Raw genomic sequence first — 24261 nt, forward strand, 5'->3', positions numbered from 1 at the left:
AACATAATCATAGGGAGCAGGCCCGGTGGACTGCTTTCTCCAGATAGCTGCTGTGCTTTTGATGCCACAGTAAATTCAGGTCAATCAATGGCTTAACTGGCCTTGGCATTGATGTCACAAGCTTCAGAGCACAATCCTTGCCTGAAGCAGCTACCAGGAAAATGACCAGGATTGGGGACCATTGTAGAAATCTAACATGTCAATGAGCATGGGGAAATTCTGTATCTGCAAGGTTTTGTTCCCACCTCCACAATGGCATTGCAATCCGGCAAAACATTTTTCACCCTGTTAACAGCAATACAAATAATACGTTAATAAGTTTGTAAAATAACATGCAAGTTTGCCCTGGAGTGCACCTGCACTTTTGTGGGCCTCTGTAGTTTAAGGAATGGACAAAATTACTTAAAATTTTTGTGAAACTTTCTTCCAAGTGAATACTAAGCCACTTAATTCGTAAAGTACATTGCGTCTTTATTTTATTGCCCTAGTGAAAGTTCCTCATTATTGTGAGTGATTTTTGATATTTTTAGATCTCAGCCCTTCACAGCAGAGCCAGTCAAAGTAACCTAAAATATGACCTCCAATTAAAACTTAGTTCAACAGCAAAACTTTTAGATGAAATTATACAAAACGTGGCTGGATATCTAGGCAAATTCTTAGGATAAACTTGCCTGTTGATCTTAAATCATGTGAATGCTTAGCCAGTGGTCTGTTCGCAAATTAGGGGAAAAAATGGGATGCACATGTCTCCCTGATGTGTCCTAATGCCTTCTACGATAATTTGGATCCAGGCTTCACTTTTTGGCATTGTAAACTTTCTAAGGCACTTCACAGGACAACCATCAAACAAACTTTGACACCAAGCCACATGAGATAATAATACTGGGGACCAAAAGCTGAGACAATGAGATAGGTTTTAAGGAGGCCAAATGTGGAGCTAGAGGTACAGAGGAACATGGGGAGACAATTCCATGTTTATGGTCTTGGTGGTTGAGCCAGCAATGGTGATTCTGATCTGAATTTTGTCAGTGTGGACTGTAATTTCAGTGTCAAAGAAAACATGGTCCTCATCTGGCAACATTTAATGATTGCAAACTGGCAGTTAAACAAAACTGAATTTTCTGGCTACTCAGCCTTAATCTCATGAAAGAAAGAGAACAGTCAAACCCAGAACATTTCCATGACCCAATTTTCAGTGCAGACTTGCTGTGCAATGCTGGGTGCAGGGGTGAAAAGGAATTGGACCGTAGGAATATGTAGAAAGCAGGAAGTGCAAAACCTGCACCCAAATCACTCCCCTCATCTCGGTCTAAGGCCCCAAAAGATCCTTCCACATCTGACAGAAATTTACCTGTACCTCTACCAATGTCATCTACTGTATCCGTTGCATCCAATGTAGCCTCTGGTACATTGGGGAGACAGGACGCCTCCTTGCAGATTGTTTCAGAGAACATCTCTGGGACACCCGCACCAATCAATCCCACCACCGCGTGGCTGAACACTTCAACTCCCCATCCCACTCCATCAAGAACATTCAGGTCTTGGGCCTCCTCCATCGCCAAAACCCCTTACCACCTAATGCCTGTATGTAGAACGCCTCATATTCCGCCTTGGGACCCTGCAACCACACGGGATCAATGTGGATTTCAACAGTTTCCTCATTTCCCCTCCCCCACATTATCCCAGTCCCAAGCCTCCAACTCAGCACTGCCCTCCCGGCCTGTCCATTACCTTTCCCATCTATCCGCTCCACCCTCCTCCCTGACCTATCACCTTCTCCCTCACCTTCATCTACCTATTGCATTCTCAGCTACTTTTCCCCTAGCCCCGCCCCCTCCCATTTATCTCTCAGCCCCAGCCCACAAGCCTCATTCCTGATGAAGGGCTTATGCCCGAAACATCAATTCTCCTGCTCCTCAGACGCTGCCTGACCTACTGTGCTTTTCCAGCACCACACTCTCAATCAATAGGAATATGGCCTGCGTGCTGGAATGTGAGGGGAAAGTTACAAGAAAAGAAAAGGACTGTCTCTGTGAAAGCAGAGGAACCGACTGAGGTAATGTAGGTGACTATAAGCTAGTCTCTATATAAATATTGTATCAGTTTCATAATTAAAGAAGGCATAAAAGAATTATTTGACATGGTGATGTATAACCAGCCTATCCCACACCAGAAGCTTTAAGCCATCCATCTCCAGTGACTTCTGAGATTATGCTGTTCACTGTGCGTATGCTCTATTAAGATGCATTTGCAGTCTTTGTAGTGTGAGTAAAGTTTTAGCCTAAGGCATTGTAATTATATGCCTTGTGCTAATAAATTATGCAATACATAAAATAATTGGGTACTGCCAGCATTTAGGGGGAATGTATTTTTCATTTGGAATTTGTAAGAAGTATTCACTCTCTTTTTTTCTCTAAGTATCGATAGTTGTGTGAATTTTTGGATTTGTCCATTGCCTGTGGCCTAGGGTTGAAATTGCAGCTTACTTGGATTTTCTTGGCTGTCCTTGCTGAGACCATGATTACTTGTTCCAGCAGGAATGTTTTTTGGGACTGAATAATTGGTCCTGCGCATTAGGTACAAGCCTTTTCAACGGGGTTGTAATTTATTTCAGATTGATATGACAGAGAGGATTCTCTTTTTGCCTTAATGTCTCTGGTATAGGCAGCCTGCTTCTCAGTTGTGTGTAGTCAACATGAATGAAACTGTCTATAACTTCCTTCTTTCTGAATCTGTGGAAAGAATCTAAAGTATAGAAAATGGGAAGATTCACAATTCAACTGATGTCCTTTTGGGTGGCATGGTGGTTCAGTAGTTAGCATGGCTGCTCATAGTACCAGAGACCTGGGTTCAACTCCAGCCTTGGGTGACAGTCTGTGTGGAGTTTGCACATTCTCCCTGTGCCTGTGTGGGACAGTCAGAAGCCACACGACACTGGGTGACTTCACCTGGTGAAGGAGTAGTGCTCTGAAAGCTTTTGATTTCAAGTAAACCTGTTGGTCTAGAACCTGGTGTCATCTGACTTCTGGCAAAGATGTGTATGTTAAGTGGATTGGCCAGGCTAAATTGCCCATAGAATCCAGGGATGTGAGGGCTAGGTAGATTAGCCATGCAAATGTGGGATTATAGAGATGGGGTAGGGTGGTGAGTCTGGGTAGAATGCTCTTTAGAGAGTTGGTGTGGACTTGATGGGCCGAATTGGCTGCTTCCAAGCTGTCGGGATTTATGATTTTGACAGCCAGTGCTCTTGTTGGCCATCCCTCCGTTGGTGATGCTCTTACTTCTGAGTCAGAGTGTCGTGAGTTCAAATTCCTCTCCAGAAACTTCACTGCAGCATCGAGGCTGGCAATCTTTATAAGGGAGTACTGCATTATCTTTTGCATGAGATAATAAATCAAGGCTCTCAGTTTTCTCCAGTGTCCTGGCCAATATTTAACTTACAACTGACAAAACTACAAATCCCAACATTTCGATATGGTTGTTTTTGGGATCATACTGTGTTTCCTGCACAATGACTATACTTCAGAAGTAGCTCATTGGCTCTAAACCACCTCAAGTTATGTACGGTGCTATATTAATGAAGTTTTTGGGCAGTATCTGATTCAGACTACAGCAGGTCATTTGTTCATTGGTATGCTTTCTTTCATACCTTTATAGCATTTTAAAACTAATGGATTTGTTGTAAATGCATCTTGAGGAGTGCTGATGATGTGATAAGTGTCATGACCACCGATCATAACCCATAACCCATAACCATCTACAGGCATACCAAACATTAGTTCCAAAATGTATTTTTACAAGAGGCTGATACAGCCAAGATAACTGCTGATGAAAATCCAGTCACTCTCTGTAGAGAGACCTTGGCATGTCGCACCTGATAATGTGTCCAGAAAGCTTTAAAAGGGCAGACTTCAAAGTGAAAAATATACGATAATTTGAACTGCAATGTCCTCTGAGCTCTTTCAGATCCACATGATAGGAGTCTGGGTGAGAGACATATTTTGTATCTTCCCATTTCAAGACTCCACATGAACAGGGATAAAAGGCATGATCAAACCTACTCTCTATGTGCTACTGAAAGAAGCAAGTGAGCTGAGGTACTTAGGTAGCCTAAGATGGACTGCCAGTGCTGTGAATGTCACAGTTGAACTATCCACTGTATTTCAGGTAAAGGCATTTCTTGCTCTGTGTGTTGGAAGACAGCCAGCTACCAGGCCCAATATAAACAGGACAATGGGATTTCACCTCACCTGAAAAACCAAGAATCGTATTCTGGACTGTTCAACAATCAACATTCCACTATCTCAACAAACACATTGACTTGGACCCCATTTACCACCTCCTGAGAAAAAGAACAGGAAATAACATCACCACAGGAAATGACATCACCACCCCAAAGAAACCCAAACATATCAATAGAAAGCAGGAATCATCAACAGTACTTCGTCCGGAGGCTCACTGAAGATGTTACTTAGCATGGTGACGAAACGTCTGTAAATGAATCTTCCAGCTCAGTGAGCAAACCTACATCCAGAACCTCAACTTGAGCTGCAAATCTTCTCAAAACTTGCTAATTCCACTATTTATTCTTCATGCATTATCCTTGGAGACTGATCCATATACATTTTAACATTTATATATTTTTAATTCACCTATCATTTCTTATTGGTATGTTGCATTATAGTTTTTCCTTGTATTTAGTAACTAACAAATTCACTTTCTATTAATTTAAGAAAGCCTGGTTAATTTGGCTCTTTTTAGATCATAGTTGTGAGTGTGGTGCTGGAAAAGCATAGCAGGTCAGGCAGCATCCGAGGAGCAGGAGAATCAATGTTTCGGCATAAGTCCTTCAGGAATCTCCAGCATCTTCAGTCCTCACTTCCTCCTTTTTAGAATATAAATTCATTTAATCTGGGAGAAAGTTATTCACAAGGGAGGGGATCCTTTGTAACTTAACCTTATTGCGATCAACCAAGGTGGGTTGGAACAACAAAGAAAACTTCCCTGCTCAGCTGGGAGCTTGAACATTTGGGTTGTGGTGTTCAGAACCACAATAACGTGGAAAGCCTCAGCCAGGATCTGGTTATAACATGACACTTGATAAACTTGTAAATTCTGGGAGACCTTGGTGACTCTGAGGAACATTTGACCTGTGAGACGAGATGGCAAAAAGGAAAAGAACTTTCTTGTGCCACTAATAATAAAATTTACCTGTCTGATTGGAATAATTGTTCAATTCTAAATTGCTTTGTTACATTTTAAGAATACAAAGTGATAGGAATGAGCTCTTTTGATAAACCATGCACGCTAATTTTTTGTTGTGAAACCAAAGTGAATGCCAAGACCTGTAATGTAGCGATTGGTTGAACAGAATAAGAGAAAACAATGCATAACCTGGAAATAGTAAATGTATGATTAAAACTGTGTAAGAAGAAAAGAACATTGAGAGGAGAAATGAGGTTCATAGAGTCAATGCCCTGAATTGTAATGGATTAATTTCAGTGGTGAAGAGGGAGGAAAGGTGTGACGAATTTATTGAATAGGCCCTAAAATCAACAAAAGAGAAACTTGTTTTTTTGGAACAACACAAGCTGCAAAAAAGTTTTGAAGGGAGAAGTGAAATTTTGATGTGAGATGTAAGAAATGGATTGTCACAGTGATATTTTCCTCAGGAGTTTAAAGAAGATAGAGGTAGTTCCCCAGATACTGCCGTAATAATCAAGCCTTTGACTACAGTGAATCAATCCCATTTAAATAGATTTTCATGACTATTCCCTCATGCACCGGAAGAGGTCATTAATATAATTGTTTTTACATTGAGATTGGCAAAAGAAACTCCATACCATTCCTTTTTCCCCTTTTTTAATTAATCCATTGCATTAAATGTCTGGAAGCATTTCTAATATCCCTGGTTCTTAATAATTGTAAGTGTGGTTGGAGTGCAATTCATTTTAGATATGTTTACATTGAAAATAGTTGTTCAATGGGCACTAAACCCATAGTTTTGAGCCAGCAAATGAGTATTAAAAATACCATTATATCTACACATTACAAATCTTTCTCTGCTTTACATTAAGGACAGAAACTCAGCTCTAAGTTGAGTGTGTCGTAAATGGACAGTGCTAAAATTTATAACTTATTAGAGTTTTAGAAAAGCAAATAAAACAGGAGAAAAAGCTGATGGGGTCGATCATGTGAATTTGAATTGAATTGAACTGAATTGATTGTCACGTGTACCGAGGGACAGTGAAAAGCTCTGTCTTGCGAGCAAAACAGGCAGATCACATAGTTAAGTAGCGTAGATAGTAAATAATAGGTAAACAGCGGCAAAGACAAAAACACAGGTAAAACAGAGTTATTAGTAATTTTTAAAAGCATGCTATTAACTTTAAAGAGTGTAGAATGATTGTAGGAAATAGGAAACTTAGATCTGCACGCAGGAGCTTGCAAGGAGTCGACTATGTCCGGTGCCATCTTGCACATCATAGTTCAGAGCGATGTTGGGCATAAGTTTGAATGACTCACTCTAACTTGGACCAAAACTAATCCATTCCATCTGATAACATGACATTTTTCTCACTCACTCCTGTCTAATTCTGACTACTTTGGGTCATACTTGACTTGGGTAGCATTTTTGCTTCTGAGTCTGAAGATAATAGGTTCAAGTACCAGTTTGGAGACATAATCTAGGTTGACAATTCAGTGTGATGGGTACTAACAAAATTCTACCAATGGTTTAACTTTCACCCGAGGTATTAAAACAACTGACTGCATCAATTCTCAAGCAAATCACTAAAATAGTTTTCAATTTATGAAGATGTATTGTTTGTAGAAACCCACTTTGGGAATATTGATTACAGAATTTCCTTGTGTTCCAACAGTCTCTGCATTTCAAAAATACTCCATTGACTTTGGAGCACTCTGAGATATACTGAAGGTGTGAAATATGCTCTAAAGATTTAACTTCTATGGATAGAATCTTAATGTAGGAGCCTTGCCATTTAGGAATGAAATATTTTTGTAGAAGGGTTGATGAAAAACTTGAAATCTCTGCTCCAAAAGGCTGTGGAAACTGGATTAGTTGAAATGTCCAAGACTGACATTGATTGTTTTACTAGGTAAATGGATCAAAAGGGTTTTGAGTATGGAAGGGTAAATGCTGTTGAGTACAGAATGGCTGAACATGCTTGAGGGCTGAATGGCCTACATCTAGTCCTATGTAATTATCTTCATAAGGTATACATTTCTCCAAGGGTTCCACTTTGTTTAAAGAATTAACCTGCCAAATATTCCATTTCTCTTTTAAGAAAACTTGTAGGAATGCACCAAACCTAAGAAAGACAATTTTTTAAGTTTTCCAAAGCTACAGACTAACACAGCAAAGAACCTGTTCCTGTGCTATACTGTTCTGCATTCTATGTATTTTTATTTTGTATTAAGTGAGCAATTTAACCCAGCTGTAGAGTCAGAGTCAAACGGCAGAGAAACAGACCCTTTGGTCAAACCAGTCTATGCCGACCAAAATCCCAAAGTAAACTAGCCCTACCTACCTGCACTTGGCCCATATCCCTCCATTTTATATTATTGTTCTACAGTATCAACATTCACATTTTTTATAAAAGAAAATGAAATGTTTATTGCTCACTCTCCACTACAAGCTCACCTTCTTAATTTATTTCGTATAGGATGTCTCTCCATTAAACAGGAGTAACCACAAATAATCAAATTTGCCACAGACTTGAAACCTTAGCTCTGTTTTTCTCTCCAAACAAATGCTGCCTCACTGTCTGTTTTTATCACACCCCAGCATTTTCTGTTTCTATTTTAGATTTCCAGTGTTAATTATATTTTACATTATTGAAGCTTTGGGTGGCACGGTGGTTAGCACTGCTGCCTCACAGCGCCAGAGACCCGGGTTCAATTCCCGCCTCAGGCGACTGACTGTGTGGAGTTTGCACATTCTCCCCGTGTCTGCGTGGGTTTCCTTCGGGTGCTCCGGTTTCCTCCCACAATCCAAAAAATGTGCAGATCAGGTGAATTGATCATGCTAAATTGCCGGTAGTGTTAGGTGAAGGGGTAAATGTAGGGGAATAGGTCTGGCTGGGTTGCGCTTCGGCAGGTCGGCGTGGACTTGTTGGGCTGAAGGGCCTGTTTCCACACTATATGTAAGTAATCTAATGTAAAAAGTAATCTAATCTTTGACCCAGGTTTGTTTGTGTGCCACCTAGTGGCTGACTGGGGTTTTCCTACTGTTTGCCTTGGCTGATGTTTGATCCTAGGGTGGAGGGAGGGCAAAAACATGTAGCAGCAAAAGTGTCTACAATTAAAATCGTTATATGGAGGCAGTGAGAGCAGCAGAGCATGAGGCAATGTCTCTCCTAACACATGTCTCTTCTGGATGTTCATTAATATATCACTACTTCTAACCACTTAGGAGGAGGAACCATTCTGAAGCACATGAGGGACCTTTTTAGCTGTCAAGATTTGAAGTGGATGCTGGGTTAAGGAATCAAGAGTCTTTCACAATGAATATAATTTTGCCCTTGGGTTGAAACATGTCGTGCACAGTACTGGAGACTGCAGCCTGTGACTTAGTCATTCTGCACCTGAGGAATAAAACTGGATTTAAAAATAAACGGACAAAACAAACCCGTCAATATCAAGTCAATGTTCCTCTGTGTCTTTTGTCTTCTACTTAAAGATTTCCACGCCTTGTCCAATTAAGTGGTTCAGTTACGGTTGATTTTACAAGCCAGATGACGTGTCAATGACTTGGGCAATTCTGATTTTCTCTCACCGTCACATTTTTTAAATTATTTCTGCCCATTATATTTGTATACACTCACATGACTTGCACATGACACACTGTTTCCTGCTTCGTCACCGTCCCACTTTTGTGTTTATGTTGCCAATTCTACTTTAGTCTCCATTGACCTGCAGGAAATTGCATTCAATAAAATCAATTATGAAAAGTTTGTACTAGAATCTTTGTGATATGTTTGCTCCTGAATTTTTAGCGTTAGAGATTATAGTTGCATCCCTAGAATGTTTGCTTTTCTCACTACACTTCATGCACTTCTCTGTTCAGGTGTTAAACATTCGTGTGCAACTTTTTTTTCCAATAAATGGGCTTAGGTTAAGGGCAAAATACTGTGGATGTTAGATATTTGAAGCAAACCTAGAAAATGCTGGAGAAACTCAACAGGTGTGGCAGCATTTTTGGAGAGAGAGAGTAAGAGAATTATCATTTCAAGTCCAGTATGACTCTACTTCAGAATCCTTCTTCAGTTCTGAGTAAGTGTCATCACCAGACTCTCAACATGAACTCTGTTTCTCTTTCCACAAATGCTGCCAGACCTGAGTTTCTCCAGCACATTCTGTTTTAGTTTCAAGTGGACTGAAGTTCGTACTTATAAAACGACAAGAAAATTAACTTAAGTGAATTGAATGGAAGGAGAATGGTTAGGTAAACCTCCAATGAGCTATTGATGTGTCAACAAAACATCAGTTCAAGTATGGGCAGGGTGGTTGGGGTAAATGTAAGAATGTAGTTGAAACTGTAACGAACAATTACTGGTAATTAGAAGAAGCAGTAAAAGAAACTGAGAGAAGCTTGAAGTGGATGGTGTGACACTGACATAATTAGATGTAGTCGACTATTTAAGACAAACAAGAATTGAAGGTGCTAGATGCAATGCTAAAGGCAGAAGAAGGATAGAGATAGCCAGAAGGGGAATGACCACAAGAAAATGGTACAAGTTTGTTACGAGTTTTAAACACATTATGTGATCCATTTTATCCACTTTGCTTCTTGTAAATATCAGCTTGAAGTCCAGTATTATCAGAATTTGAAACCTGACATTTTTATTGAAATGTGTTTGTTAAGATCTTTTGGGTCTCGGCATTCCAACTCTTGTGACAGCGAATGTTGATGAAAGAGTTTTTGTGTTTACCGACAGGGGAAATCTAAGACAATGGAGTTATGGGCTCTGGTTATTCCAGGCTGGAAACTATCTCTGCTGAAATGACAATGCCAGAAGAAGTTGGGAATCTGAACTCCTGTCCCTGAATTAGTCTTTCTCTTTTCATAGCAGCACGATTGATAGTGGGTCATTGTTCATGTATGCAGGATTTCTGGGAGCAGCTGATCACTTATCAGATTTTGGAATCCCTGATGTCGGGAAGCTAGAATATGGAGTTTAGATCAAGTGAGTGCAAATTTGTTCTTACTGCCTTTCCTTTGAATAGTGTAATGTACGGTGTGTGGGTTATATATGTGTTAATAACATTTATTTTAGAGTTTGGATTTTGAACAGGTGGCATGCAGGATTTGGTCTCGGTGTCTATCCATTTAGGTGTTTAATAATTAAATTGTAAGTATTTCGGTAACACTAGTTATTTCTTTAAAAAAATAGAATGACAGACTTCCTGGAATGTAATAAGTTTCATTTTCATTGGGCATGTTTTACAATCCAACAGAATAGATAGTGATTTGTATTAAATCTTTCTTTGGTTAGATGGATCGGGAATTATTTTTGTTTTTGGCTTAGGGGAAAACCCCACAACCTGGAAAGCATTTTAGTTTCACTTTGCATAAGTCCTGGTTGAAGCTTAAATGGAAAACAGTTGCTGGAGAAGGGAAATACTTTAGAACTGTTAGGAAATGGGTTAATTCAATATAAGGAATTTACTTTCAAAGTTCCGGGCCAGAAGTGTTTAGTTAAAAGCCTGAAAGATTCATTTGAAGCTGAGAAAGGCTAAGCTCAGTTCAATGAAAACTCAAGGCAGAAGCTATTAGATTTTCCAGAGTTGGAACTGAAAATTCCATTAAGTTAAACCATGTAAATATGATAGAGAAGGATGCTCTCTCTCTTGTGAGTACTGTAAGAGATTGCTATTAGGATTAATTGGATTGTATTTTTACCTTGTAACAAAATCTTTAAACTTCTATTATAGTCAATAGTTCTTTTTTTCGATTTTATCTTTATTTCTCTGCCTAATAAATTTCTGTTTTATTGCTAAAATCAAATCTGCAGCATTGCATGTCTATGTCTTATTAAAAGATCACTTGTTTAAAATATAAAGTAAAAAGCAAAATCTGATCTACTGAGCTAGATTTCAGTCTGGTATTTTACTTACCCAGTCATAATATCTGCTGCGATCACAATAATAGCCAGGCGATCACTTTGGAGAGCTACAGTATCTCTTAGCATAGCCTCCCAAGAGAGCTTGTGGATGGGGACGAGGATGGGGTGCAGGGATCATTTTAGGGCGGGCATCTGAAATCCTTCAAGGAGGTTGCTAAAGTGCCCTTTGTGACAGTTAACATGGGGAGACATTTGAACCTAAATGTGCATAAACCTCTTGGAACTATCCAGTTTTTTCCAAGTTCTGTTAACAAGTAATCGACAAATATGGACTCTCTTGACTGGCACCTCACCAAACACTTTCAACATTCAACATTCAGTCCCTCCAGCAACATATGCCACTTGCAAGATACTTTATAATCACTCACCAAAGCTCCAAACCTGTGACCATTTATTATCTTACATTCTTCAGAGGATTGTGTTACAGAGTCATAGATGTATAGCATGGAAACAGACCCTTTGGTCGAACCTGTCCATGCCGACCAGATATCCCAACCTGATCTAGTCCCATCTGCCAGCACCGGGCCATATCCCTCCTAACCCTTCCTATTCATATACCCAGTGATGCTTGCATTCTGTTTGGAATTGTCAACAGAAGTTGGATCCAAATCTTTTCCATGTATGGATTCATTGTCAGTTATTCGAGATGTCATACTCCTAAGTGACTCACATTCTAGCCCCCCAAGGCAGCAGATAATCTCGAATAATGAATATATGAACCAAAAATCAGAAACATGTTAAGAATGTTTCAAACATAGAAGTACATAACTCATGAAAGCAAAAAATGATGGAAGATGGCTGGGGTTGAGAAAAGATATGGTGGAGGAGGCTAGAATGATAGAGGTTAAATATTAAAGTAGAACCACTCAGACAGAGATGCCAGGTTCCTATTACATCCATCTTGCTGTGCCATTTAGCGCAGCCACATAGCAGGAAGCTTGTCTTGGTTGTCAGGTCAAGGAAGATAATCTTCATTCGGAGCATCCTGGCATGCTATGTTAAGAACAGCCTCCCAATACCAGTTCAGAGGCTTGGACACAGTCAGTCTGCTATTTGGTGCAGTCTGAGTCAGGATGCTGTCTGAGTCAGGATGCTGTCCTGATAAGTCCCTTGCTGCTATGTTTTGTGGGATGGATATGAAGCAGGTATTAAGGGAGATGAAAGTGGGTGGCACTTCTGTTACTGTTAGTATAGGTAGGGAGGTGAGTAGGAAGTGCAGTAGGCATGCAGGATTGGTGGTTTCAGGGGTTGAGCTGGGTGATAGAGAGTGAAAGAAACAGTGAGAGTGGTAGAGCATGAGACTCATTGGGAGGTGGGGGCAGTCGCAGAGGTAGTGTGTGAGGTAAAGGAGGGAAGATGGTGGCACGTATACACTGGCAGAGTGGGGAAGGACACTGCTGTGTGTTCCACCAGACAGCAGAGAGTACTGTAATCTCAGATTCGGCTGATAGAGTGTGGTGTCAGCTCCACCACTGAGGAAGAGAAAGTCCCACATTTACACCATTCATCAGGTGCCCAAAACATCAGGCACTGATTTCCCCTGGTCTACCATGTCCTGGGTAAATGTCAAAACAGTGCAGGGCACCTCTGACTGGCACAATTCCCTTCTTAAAATGGCATGGGCACTGGCCTTTTGGCAGATATCCACTGAGTGGTGGGATATCCCTGAAACAGTACATGGTAGGATGGGGCTGGAATCAGATGGGAGGAACTCCACAGGGATAGGGTAGGTAATTAAAGAATTGTGGTAAAAACAATGACTGCAGATGCTAGAAACCAGATTCTGGATCAGTGGTGCTGGAAGAGCACAGCAATTCAGGCAGCATCCGACGAGCAGCAAAATCGACATTTCGGGCAAAAGCCCTTCATCAGGAATAAAGGCAGAGAGCCTGAAGCGTGGAGAGATAAGCTAGAGGAGGGTGGAGGTGGGGAGAAAGTAGCATAGAGTACAATAGGTGAGCGGGGGAGGAGATGAAGGTGATAGGTCAGGGAGGAGAGGGTGGAGTGGATAGGTGGAAAAGGAGCTAGGCAGGTCGGACAAATCCGGACAGATCAAGGGGACAGTGCGGGCAGGAAGTTTGAAACTAGGAAGAGGTGGGGGAAGGGGAAATGAGGAAGCTGTTGAAGTCCACATTGATGCCCTGGGGTTGAAGTGTTCTGAGGCGGAAGATGAGGCGTTCTTCCTCCAGGCGTCTGGTGGTGAGGGAGCGGCGGTGAAGGAGGCCCAGGACCTCCATGTCCTCGGCAGAGTGGGAGGGAGAGTTGAAATGTTGGGCCACGGGGCGGTTTGGTTGATTGGTGCGGGTGTCTCGGAGATGTTCCCTAAAGCGCTCTGCTAGGAGGCGCCCAGTCTCCCTGGATTACACCTCTTCCCACCCTATCTCTTGCACTGGATTACATCTCTTTCAACCCTATCTCTTGCAAAAATGCCATCCGGATTCCCAATTCCTCCACCATATCTGCTCCCAGGAGGACCAGTTCCACCATAGAACACACCAGATGGCCTCCTCCTTTAGAGACCGCAATTTCCCTTCCCACATGGTTAAAGATGCCCTCCAACGCATCTCATCCACATCCCGCACCTCCGCCCTCAGACCCCACCCCTCCAACCGTAACAAGGACAGAACACTCCTGGTGCTCCCCTTCCACCCTACCAACCTTCGCATAAACCATATCATCCGCCGACATTTCCGCCACCTCCAAAAAGACCCCACCACCAGGGATATATTTCCCTCCCCACCCCTTTCCGCCTTCCGCAAAGACCGTTCCCTCCGTGACTACCTGGTCAGGTCCACGCCCCCCTACAACCCACCCTCCCATCCTGGCACTTTCCCCTGCCACCGCAGGAACTGTAAAACCTGTGCCCACACCTCCTCCCTCACCTCTATCCAAGGCCCTAAAGGAACCTTCCACATCCATCAAAGTTTTACCTGCACATCCACTAATATCATTTATTGTATCCGTTGCTCCCGATGCGGTCTCCTCTACATTGGGGAGACTGGGCGCATCCTAGCAGAGCGCTTTAGGGAACATCTCCGAGACACCCGCACCAATCAACCACACCGCCCCGTGGCCCAACATTTCAACTCTCCCTCCCACTCTGCCGAGGACATGGAGGTCCTGGGCCTCCTTCACCACCAGATGCCTGGAGGAAGAATGCCTCATCTTCCGCCTCGGAACACTTCAACCCCAGGGCATCAATGGGCTTCAACAGCTTCCTCATTTCCCCTTCCCCCACCTCATCCTAGTTTCAAACTTCCAGCCCACACTGTCCCCTTGCCGGACTTGTCCGACCTGCCTAGCTCCTTTTCCACCTATCCACTCCACCCTCCCTGACTTATCACCTTCATCTCCTCCCCCACTCACCTATTGTACTCTATGCTACTTTCTCCCCACCTCCACCCTCCTCTAGCTTATCTCTCCACACTTCCGGCTCTCTGCCTTTATTCCTGATGAAGGGCTTTTGCCCGAAAAGTCGATTTTGCTGCTCGTCAGATGCTGCCTGAATTGCTGTGCTCTTCCAGCACCACTGATCCAGAATTAAAGAATTGTGTTTGGTAAGTGATGGTGAGACATCTCACTGCACCTGACATGAGAATCCCTCCAACACACTCAACACAACTCTCTCTTCACCAATCAAAGGTATGATTCAGCCCAATGATTTGTTTTGCTTGTCTGAAATTTCACTGGAACTGTTTAATAGCTCAGCTCATTCAGGAAAATTTTCATCAGTAACTCGAGTATTCTCCTAGTGAATCTGCACTTCATTGTGGAAAGAGGTAGGCACCACAGTAATGAAATCATACAACTTGGGATCTTTCATCTTAATATAACGTTGGAACTTATGAGTAACTGGGCATTCTCTGCTCCATGATTTATTGTGGAGAGTAAGTGCTTACAATCCTAGGTTTGTCACAGAACTGAAGGCTGAAGTGTGGGAGCAGGTTAATGGTTTTTGTCCTGCTGGATTTGTTTGATGCAGTACATGCAACACTGGCACCTGCAGAGCTCTTTAGCATTGACAGTGTTGTTTGCCTCCCTGGCTGGCAGAAATCTGCAAGTAGCTAACCGAGCAGCAGTCAGGATTGGAAACTGTGCTTTCCTGTGAATTATGGCCTTGGGTTAACAAAACAAGTGGTGGGAAATTTGGACCAATAGCTGGTTTTCTTCTTGCCCAGTGCAGACTGGAATCAGAGAGGTGGATTGAAAATATTTACGTTTTGGAAACCGATTGCAAAATAAATGGCAGCACTTGTGGCACAATGATCTGTGTAACTTTTAAACATTTCCGTCACACTGGGTAACTTGAAACAGAATGTGTTGCTTAATTGATTATGGATTGTGGAGGAACCAGGCACAAAAATAAAATAATATGCGTGACTGTTTCATAAGAAATTTCAGATTCCATTGTTTAATATAGGTAGCTTGTCAGATAGCTTTCAAGCCATTGCATGGTTTTGTCATTGTTGTCCTGTAGCTGAGCTCAGCTGCCTTTTTGCTCTGGGTTACAGAGAACACTCAGCGCATTAGCCTCTGAGCGTTTAGGCTGAGGAGCTGGAAATGTTGCAGCTGTCTCCTCTGCCAGAGCTCCAACAGCGATAATGAGATGGGATGTCTGCAGCTGGTGGCAGGCATGATGAACTGTGAGCCACAGGCAGCCAGCACCCAGAACCCTTGGTCCTCTCAGAGAAACAGTGATAACAAAGCCAGCAAGCTGCCTGATTCTGTGCTGCTGCTCATTCACAGGAACAATTGAAGGTTTGGGTGTACCTTTGTTTACTACAACTGTCTAAACATCGAGGTGTACATTATGTACTTGGCTAGATGTGCGACACTTGTTCCCAGGTATATGCTTGTCAATAACTATTTGTGAAACACAGTTGCTGACAAGTGATGAGTGCAGGCTACTCCTCCAAACTTTACTCATTCTTTGCTTTTCATTTCTATTTCTTTTCTGAACTCTTTAATTATTGAGGTTTATATAACTGACGAAGAACGAGAATTATTGATGTCAGTGAAGAATGACAGGGAGATTTTGGGCCAGGCTGGAAGCTGTTGTCTTACAACTTTAAGAGAAGTTCTTGCGAAGGATGAACAGGGGTTGATGGCTTAAGGAGTTAGTGATGTAGATTTCATTTCTAGATGAATGTGAAAGGAATTTTTGACTGTGCCGAACATGGCTGTGTCATTCGAGCTGTGTACGCTTTCTAGTTCTGTATCTGGGCTTTGGTATTTGTGTGGGTCCCTTCAGGCTTAATTTGATCTGGGTATACAAAATGAAAATGCCAATGCTGCCCTGCTGTCTGTAATGCCTGGAAAACAACAGGTTGAATTTTCCAACAAGGGTACTGTTTGAGTGCCAGGCCTGAAAGTGGGTGCCATTCATATACCAACAGGCAGTGAGGCATTTTAACTTTAACATCCAATTAACAGGCTGTCACCAAAATTAAGGGCAGAGGCTTGTCCCTGACCTAGTGGTGGCTGGACTGTGGCTGCAGCCTGACAGGGACACGTCCTTGAAAAATGGAGAAACTCATTTGAAAGTAGCTGGAGCTGGTTGTTGAGTGAGGGAGGTCCTTAAAACAGCACCACTGTAGCAGCAGGGTAACCACTGCCAACCATGGGGCTACTCCAGGGCAATTGCACCATCTTTTCTGAGATCCTCGGACAGAACCCACTGGGCAGTGTTGAGACCACCTGCCAGTTAAAACAGAAACATGGAAAATAGGAGCAGGAGTCGGCCATTGGCTGTTCCAGCCTGCCCCACAGAAAGCATAGCAATAGAATCATTCCAGGGGTCACAATGGTTTACAAGACAGTGAAATATGTTGGGTCTGACAAAGCCCTTATGGTTTGAATGAATGTCAGTCTCTCCTGGCACTGGAAAAATAGTGCCAGCAAGAAAATACTGTGATGGAGAATACTTCAATGATTCTGACACAAGAGCTAAGACTAGCAAAAGGATGGTATTCGTCCAGCGTCAGGCCCCACTTTGTTCCCATACCCTTTGACCCCTTAAGCCCTAAGACCTATGTTTAATTCCTTCTTGAAAGCAATCAATGTTTTTGCCTCAGCCATTTTCTGTGACAGAGAATTCAACAAGTTCACATTCTCTGGGTGAAGACATTTCTCCTCATCTCAATCCTAATTGGTTTAGCCCTCATCCTTAGACTCCTGTTTGTGTGGTGACGGGTGCAGGAAGTCATAATTAATTGGATGTTTAAGTAGCTCAATTAGCCACCTCAATGATGGCTACTCCACTAAGATTCCTCCACTGATAAAATTCCCTTTCTTCATTCTCCCTTGTCACGTTATCAGCAATAACTGAAACTGGAGCTTTATTAAGGTCATCCATATGCCAAGAAGGCCCCAGGCCCACTCAAGGATGGAGAGGTACATGCAGGAAACCTTTGAGCTACATTTGACATCAAAGTGTTTTATGCATGTGATCCGTGCTCTTGAAAGTGGTCCTGTCTCAAATTAAGTTCCAAACTATTAATACTCCAGTTCTATTTCAGTCTTTCACAGATCTTTGGTTCCATTTTTTCTTTTGATTGTTTTCTTGTATTTAGTTCAGATTCTAGCTTCTTAAATAAACATGTTTGTTGTTGGCAGCTTGCACTACTTCAACATCTAATGGCTTTGTGGGCTAACATGGCTTCTTAAGCAGAAGACAGAGCACCAAAAATATCGATTGGTATTTTCAGTTACTTGTGATGCCTCAGCTGTCTTGCTATGACTCAGTGCCAAACTTGCTTGGTGTTAACCAGTGCCAAGTAGAACTGATCCTGGTTCAGGGTAGCAATCTTTTCCAGAGCAATCCAAAGTGTTGTTCTGCCTGAAAATCAGAATTATACAACAGTTGAGTACTTACATAAGTGCACTTATGTAAGCTCTGAATCACAAGCTGTTAACTTGGTTGTCTGGCAGCTGCAACAAGGACTGAGCGGTAATGTGAACCTGCAAAACTACAAATACCATTCTTTTGCTAGTCTTAGCTCTTGTGTCAGAATCGTTGAAGTATTCTCCATCACAGTATTGTCTTGCTGGTGACTTCAAAGTGTTTGGCTTGCACTATTTTTCCAGTACCAGGAAGGACTGATATTCATTCAAACTGTAAGGGCTTTGTCAGACCCAACATATTTGACTGCCTATAAACCGTTGTGACTCCTGGAATGATTCCATTGCTATGGTCTCTGTGGAGCACTGTTCCACTTTTTGATGACCGCAACCCCCCCCCCCCAGCAATTGATCTTTCATTAAGAATATCCAAAGCCTTCTCAGAGTGGGCCAAAGCTTGAATATACAGTAATAGCCGCCAATACACAAGATCATGTTTGAAACCTTTCTTAATCTTATATTTTTTTCCCTTTTAACTCTTGCAGATATACTTTCATCATCCTTCCTTTCATCTGCCAACAAAACATTGCCTAAGGCAGGACTGCAGCAGGGTCATTGATAGTCGTGATAAACATATTTATACTCCATTGTTGCTGACTCACCAGTGGCCTATTAAGTGCCATCATAAAATGATTACACCATCAAAACCAAAGTTTACTTGTTTAAACCATGAATCTAGAGGAGTTGAATCTAGGCAGGTTGTCTGCTATGTAGCAATATGAATAGCCTTGCTGTCATTTGATCCTCTAGGTTAGTTTCACTTATTTTCCTGCTGTAAAGGCATCTGCATAATTATATCAGGGTGCCCTCTTTACTGTTATTGGAAAACTTTTTATAGACCCATTGTATCACCTATAAACCTGAGGATCTGTTGCACTGCTATGCAACGCTGTGGCTTTACCAATAGACATTTTGCAAAGGCCTCTTAAATTCAAAGGATGACGTTCTCATACAGACAGTAGGGCATTATTCAGCGTAAGTTGTAGGAAACTGGGAAATCAAAATGATGTGTGGCTATGCACAAACCACCATGTTATCTTACTGCTACCGGTGCAAGTTGTGCACCATCACCTGGGGTGGCATTTGGGGTGGCACGGTGGCTCAGTGGTTAGCACTGTTACCTCACAACACCAGGGACCAAGTTCGATTCCTGCCTTGTGCGACTGTCTGTTTGGAGTTTGCACATTCTCCCTGTGTCTGCGTGGGTGTGCTCCAGTTTCGTCCCACAATCCAAAAATGTACAGATTAGGTGAATTGGCCATGCTAAATTGCCCATAATGTTCAGTGCATTAGTCAAGGGTAAATGTGGTAGATGAATGGGTCTGGGTGGATTGCTGTTCAGAGGGTCGGTGTGGACTTGTTGTGCTGAAGGGCCTGTTTCCATACTGTAGGGAATATAATCTAAAAGAAAAATCTGCATGTGGCATAAACTGAGTGCTTTATATTCCTTTGTGGAATTTTAACTCTTAAGGCACCATCTTTGCATGGCATTAAGTTTTGATCAATAGGAATAATGCCTAGAATATAACACAAATATTTCCCAGCTTTTGCCACCATTTTGGTTCATCAGACAAGTGTATTGCAAAGGTTGAAAACTCTGGTAATTCAAATCTTGCTCCATATTGGTTTCTTCCATGAGATATTGCTTATCTTGAATAGAAATTTGTCACGTGTACTTTTATTTGAAGAACATGGTGAAAAGTTTTATAAGTTGCCCTACCACAGTTCCTAAATTAATGACAGAAGTCATACATAATAATAAAGCGAAGTAAAATTAAGACAAAGTTCATCATAGTTCTGTTAACGGCGCCTGGATTCAGGGAAAGCCGATTAAGGAATAATAGGATACCCAAAACACACACAGCCGGGATGCGATCATCATTCCATGCTGGGAACACCACACCGGGTCACTGGAACACTGGACCAGAAACCTCCACTGAAGAAGATGGCCATGCTAGGCAGAGACTGCCACTCCTGGAAGCCTGCTGGGTTTGCCGAAGGAGACGTCCACACAGGGATGAGACCTCCATGCTGGAACAAGTCGGCCACACCGGCAAGCTGCCACGCTGAGCTGAAATCGCTACGCCAGGCTGCTGGAAGCCACCTCGTCGTTGGGCCGGTAGAAACCACATACTCCAACAGCTTCTAGTCGGATCTGAAGTGATCGTGGTGCAGTGGTGTAGTTATAAAGCACACTGAGGCCATCTTGTGACTATTGAATTGTATTACATAAATGCTGTTTTCCCCTGAACCTCGTAATGCACTGGCTACAAAAAGGTCCTCTATTGCTCCAAGAGACATAACTGTATTCTGAAGTAATGTAGATGAACAGTGCCTTGAACTAACATAAAACTGAACTAGAATGTTCTAAATTAGTGCTAAATTAGTATTTAATAAAATAGGAAAGTATTATTGAATCCAGGATGCACAATCCTATTTTGCATCAGATTCAACTACCTCTTCCTTGTCTTCAATCCCTTTTATCTTTAAAAATGGAGGCAGGTGCTCTGAAACTTGCATGCATTGCTCATTTTTAATCATTATTTTCTGATGACTTGTTGCATATGTGCAACGTTGAACATAAGTTGCATTCTGACCCTAAACATAATTGTCTTCAACAACAATCTTTTACCTCTTCTAACTTGTGAAATTTGATCTCATGGTATACTGTAAATCAGTTTGGTTGGGTAAAGAACTTAGATACGTGTTAATTTGCTAAGTCTGGACTTGAACTTAAATCATTTAAACTGCAGAAGTAATAATTGCAGTATTCATGGTTACAGTCTCACTTATAATCGTCAATACTTTGTTCTGGAATGAGAAATGTTGTTGTGAGAAGATTTAAATGCGAGCAAAGTAAGTCTCAATGTTTACAAAATGCAGCTTCAGTTTTGTTGGAATGAATTAGCAGCATATAACTGAACTGAATAATCCGCATTATAATGTTTGGTACCCTGCAGCTTTTGTCTTTTTGAAGTTGGGGAGAAATTTCAATTTTGTTGCAGGTTTTGCCTGTGATAGCCACATCTGTCAAGATCAAATAGGTTCATATGGGTCTGCTGGAGCAATTATACACGTTGTGTTGAGAAGAGCGAAGTGTGCTCAAGCAGTCTCATCATTCTATACTTTATTCTTACCTGACACTCCTCTAGGGACCACAGCAGTGAATTAATATGACATCTGTGGTGGCTAGGCCTGCATATTCAAACTGATAAGTATTGTGGAGAGAGAAAAAAAGGAGAAATTGCAGTGCTGTATATTTGTGAGCAGTCCCCAGCAACCTGGGTCCTTTCATAGTTAAAAACATCTACAGAGATTGTAAAAGATGGCTCAGTGGTATTAGTCTCAGCTGAGTCAGAAGGTTATGGGCTAAATCCCATTCTAAACTTAAGCATGTAATCCAGGCTGTGCCATAGTGATGTCATCTTTAAGGAGCTGTCCTGCATGAAGCTCTAAACTCTTGTCTCAAGTGGTTGTAAAAGTTCTAGCTGGACTATTCAGTAAAAGGGTGAAGGATTCTCTGACTGTCATTAAATTTATCATGATTTCAAGGTGCTGGTACTGGACTGGGGTGTACAAAGTTAAAAATCACACAACATCAGGTTATAGTCCAACAGGTTTATTTAGAAACACTAGCTTTCGGAGTGCTGGTCCTTCATCAGATGGTTGTGGAGTATAAGATCGTAGGACAGAATTTACAGCAAAAGTTTACAGTGTGATGTAATTGAAATTATATATTGAAAAAGATCTGGATTGTTTGTTATGTCTCCCATCTTTTAGAATGGGCATGTTGTTTAAGTTCTTTCATATGTAAATCACAGAACTTTCTTAAAGTTACATTCTCAAGTGAACTTTAACAATAGGTGCCATGTTTTCCCAAAGAATGTATTGACAGCGCCGTGTGAGGCTGTCTATACCCCAATGTTCAGATGGATTTACAGAAAAGGATTTACAGAATCTTACACGGATTCATACAATTTTTAAGCAAAATAAAATGTAATTCTGCAAGTACAAATTCACTCCACAAACTTATACGTGGGTGTGTGTGTGCGCGCAAGTGAAGGGGTTATGAGTGTCTGTGAGGGAATGTGCGTATGTGTATGTGTGTGAGTGAGAGTGTAAGGGGTATAAGTCTGGGAGAGGATGTGTGTGGGAGTGTATGAGAGAGGGTCTGTGTGAACGTAAGGGTCTATAAGTGTGTGTGTGTGTGTGTGTTGGGGGGGGGGGGGGGGGGGGGTGAGTTGCAGTGCAGTGGTGTCCCTACAGGTATATACACACACACGCACGTCCTACAGACCCTTACGTTCACACAGACCCTCTCTCATACGCTCACACATACACTCCCAACTCTCACATGCACCCTCTCCCAGACTTATACCCCTTACACTCTCACTCACTCACATACACATACGCACATTCCCTCACAGACACTAATAACCCCTCCCCTTGCACACACCCACACCCACATATAAGTTTGTGGGGTGAATTTGTACTTGCAGAATTACATTTTATTTTGCTTAAACACTGCATGAATCCGTGTAAGATTCTGTAAATCCCTTTTTTAGATTAGAATCCGTCTGAATATTGAGGCACAGACAGCCTCACACCTTCAATACATTATCTGGGCCAACATGGTGCCTAGTGTTAAAGTTCACTTGAGAATGTAACTTTAAGAAAGTTCTGGGGTTTACATATAAAAGAACTGAAACCAACATGCCCATTCTAAAAGATGGGAGACATAACAAACAATCTAGGTCTTTTTCAATACATAATTTCAGTTACATCACACTGTAAACTTTTGCTATAAATTCTGTCCTACAATCTTATACTCCACAACCACCTGATGAAGAAACAGCGCTCCAAAAGCTAGTGCTTCTAAATAAACCTGTTGGACCATAACCTGCTGTTATGTGATTTTTAACTATTAAATTTATCCCCCATTCAAAATCTAACAATCAGGTTATCTGGTCATTGAATTTGTTTGTGAGATCTTGCTGTATACAAACTAATATTAGAACATTTATAAATTACTTTTTGGTTTTGAAGTGCTTTGAGTCATATCCTGAGATTACGAAAGGTGCTACGTAAATATAAATTAGAATGATTTCTCTTTTGCAAAGAAGTTCAGTGAGCTTTCTGAGAATTTGAAGTTTCAGGTGGAAATCAAATAGTTTTGAGTAGCTGATATGCATGGCTTTGTGGAATCATAATATCACACAGTCAACAAGATACCTTTGGCCCATTGAGTCTGTACTGCCAAAACCTCACTAAATCTGTACTAGTCCCACCTTCCAGCACGAGGCGCATAGTCTCAGAATAAATAATAGACCCAAGAGAATTACATGTATTTAAAGTGATGACATCCCAGTAAACCTTAGTTGGAGCAAAATATTGCTTTCCCCTCTCTCTCCTTTGCAGCAATTTAAGATATTGTCTTTTATTTCTTGGAGTCAGCTGCAACACATAAGAGCAGCCTGTGTGAATACTTGCATATGCACCTTCCTCCTTTTGTTTTTCCTGGCCCTTTTTCTTTCCTAAAATGGAGAATGCCAGGATTTCATTCTGTGCTCCTGCTTAGGAGGAAATGAGACAGACTTGTGCCTTACTCATCTGTGTACTGGTGTCTTGAACAACCCTTTGTTAATTGAATCCCAAGGCAGATGGTGAAGTGTGCAATTAGATGCATATCCTTTTCTTGATAGTTTGTTTATTTACAGAATGTAGTATGATACATGTCCACCTTTTATCTTCTACAGCCCACTGCCCCAGCAGTTTCTCTTTATATTTATTTTCTTTATCGTTTACAATCCTGAATCTAGATTGCAAAAGAAATGACAGAATGGAGAGATGAGCAGACTTCTCATGCAAACTCCTTTCTTTGAATAATCCATTTAATTTTATACAACACAAAGTAATTTCTATATTCCATAACACCTAACCAATATATATTAGCTTTAAAATTTATAGTACAATTAAGGTTGCAAAGATTTGGCACTTTAGTAACCAAATAGGGCTAAGACAGGGTTTGGGGGTGACACGGTAGCTCAGTGGTTAGCACTGCTGCCTCACAACACCAGGGTTCCAGGTTCAATTCCAGCCTCAGGCGACTGTCTGTGTGGAGTTTGTGCATTCTCCCCGTGTCTGTGTGGGTTTCCTCCCACAGTCCAAAGATGTGCAGGTCAGGTGAATTGACCATGCTAAATTGCCCATAGTT

This window comes from Chiloscyllium plagiosum, unplaced genomic scaffold, assembly GCF_037043375.1.
Source record: "Chiloscyllium plagiosum isolate Xiang-an unplaced genomic scaffold, Cpla_swu_hap1 HiC_scaffold_24, whole genome shotgun sequence".
Taxonomy (NCBI): Eukaryota; Metazoa; Chordata; class Chondrichthyes; order Orectolobiformes; family Hemiscylliidae; genus Chiloscyllium; species Chiloscyllium plagiosum.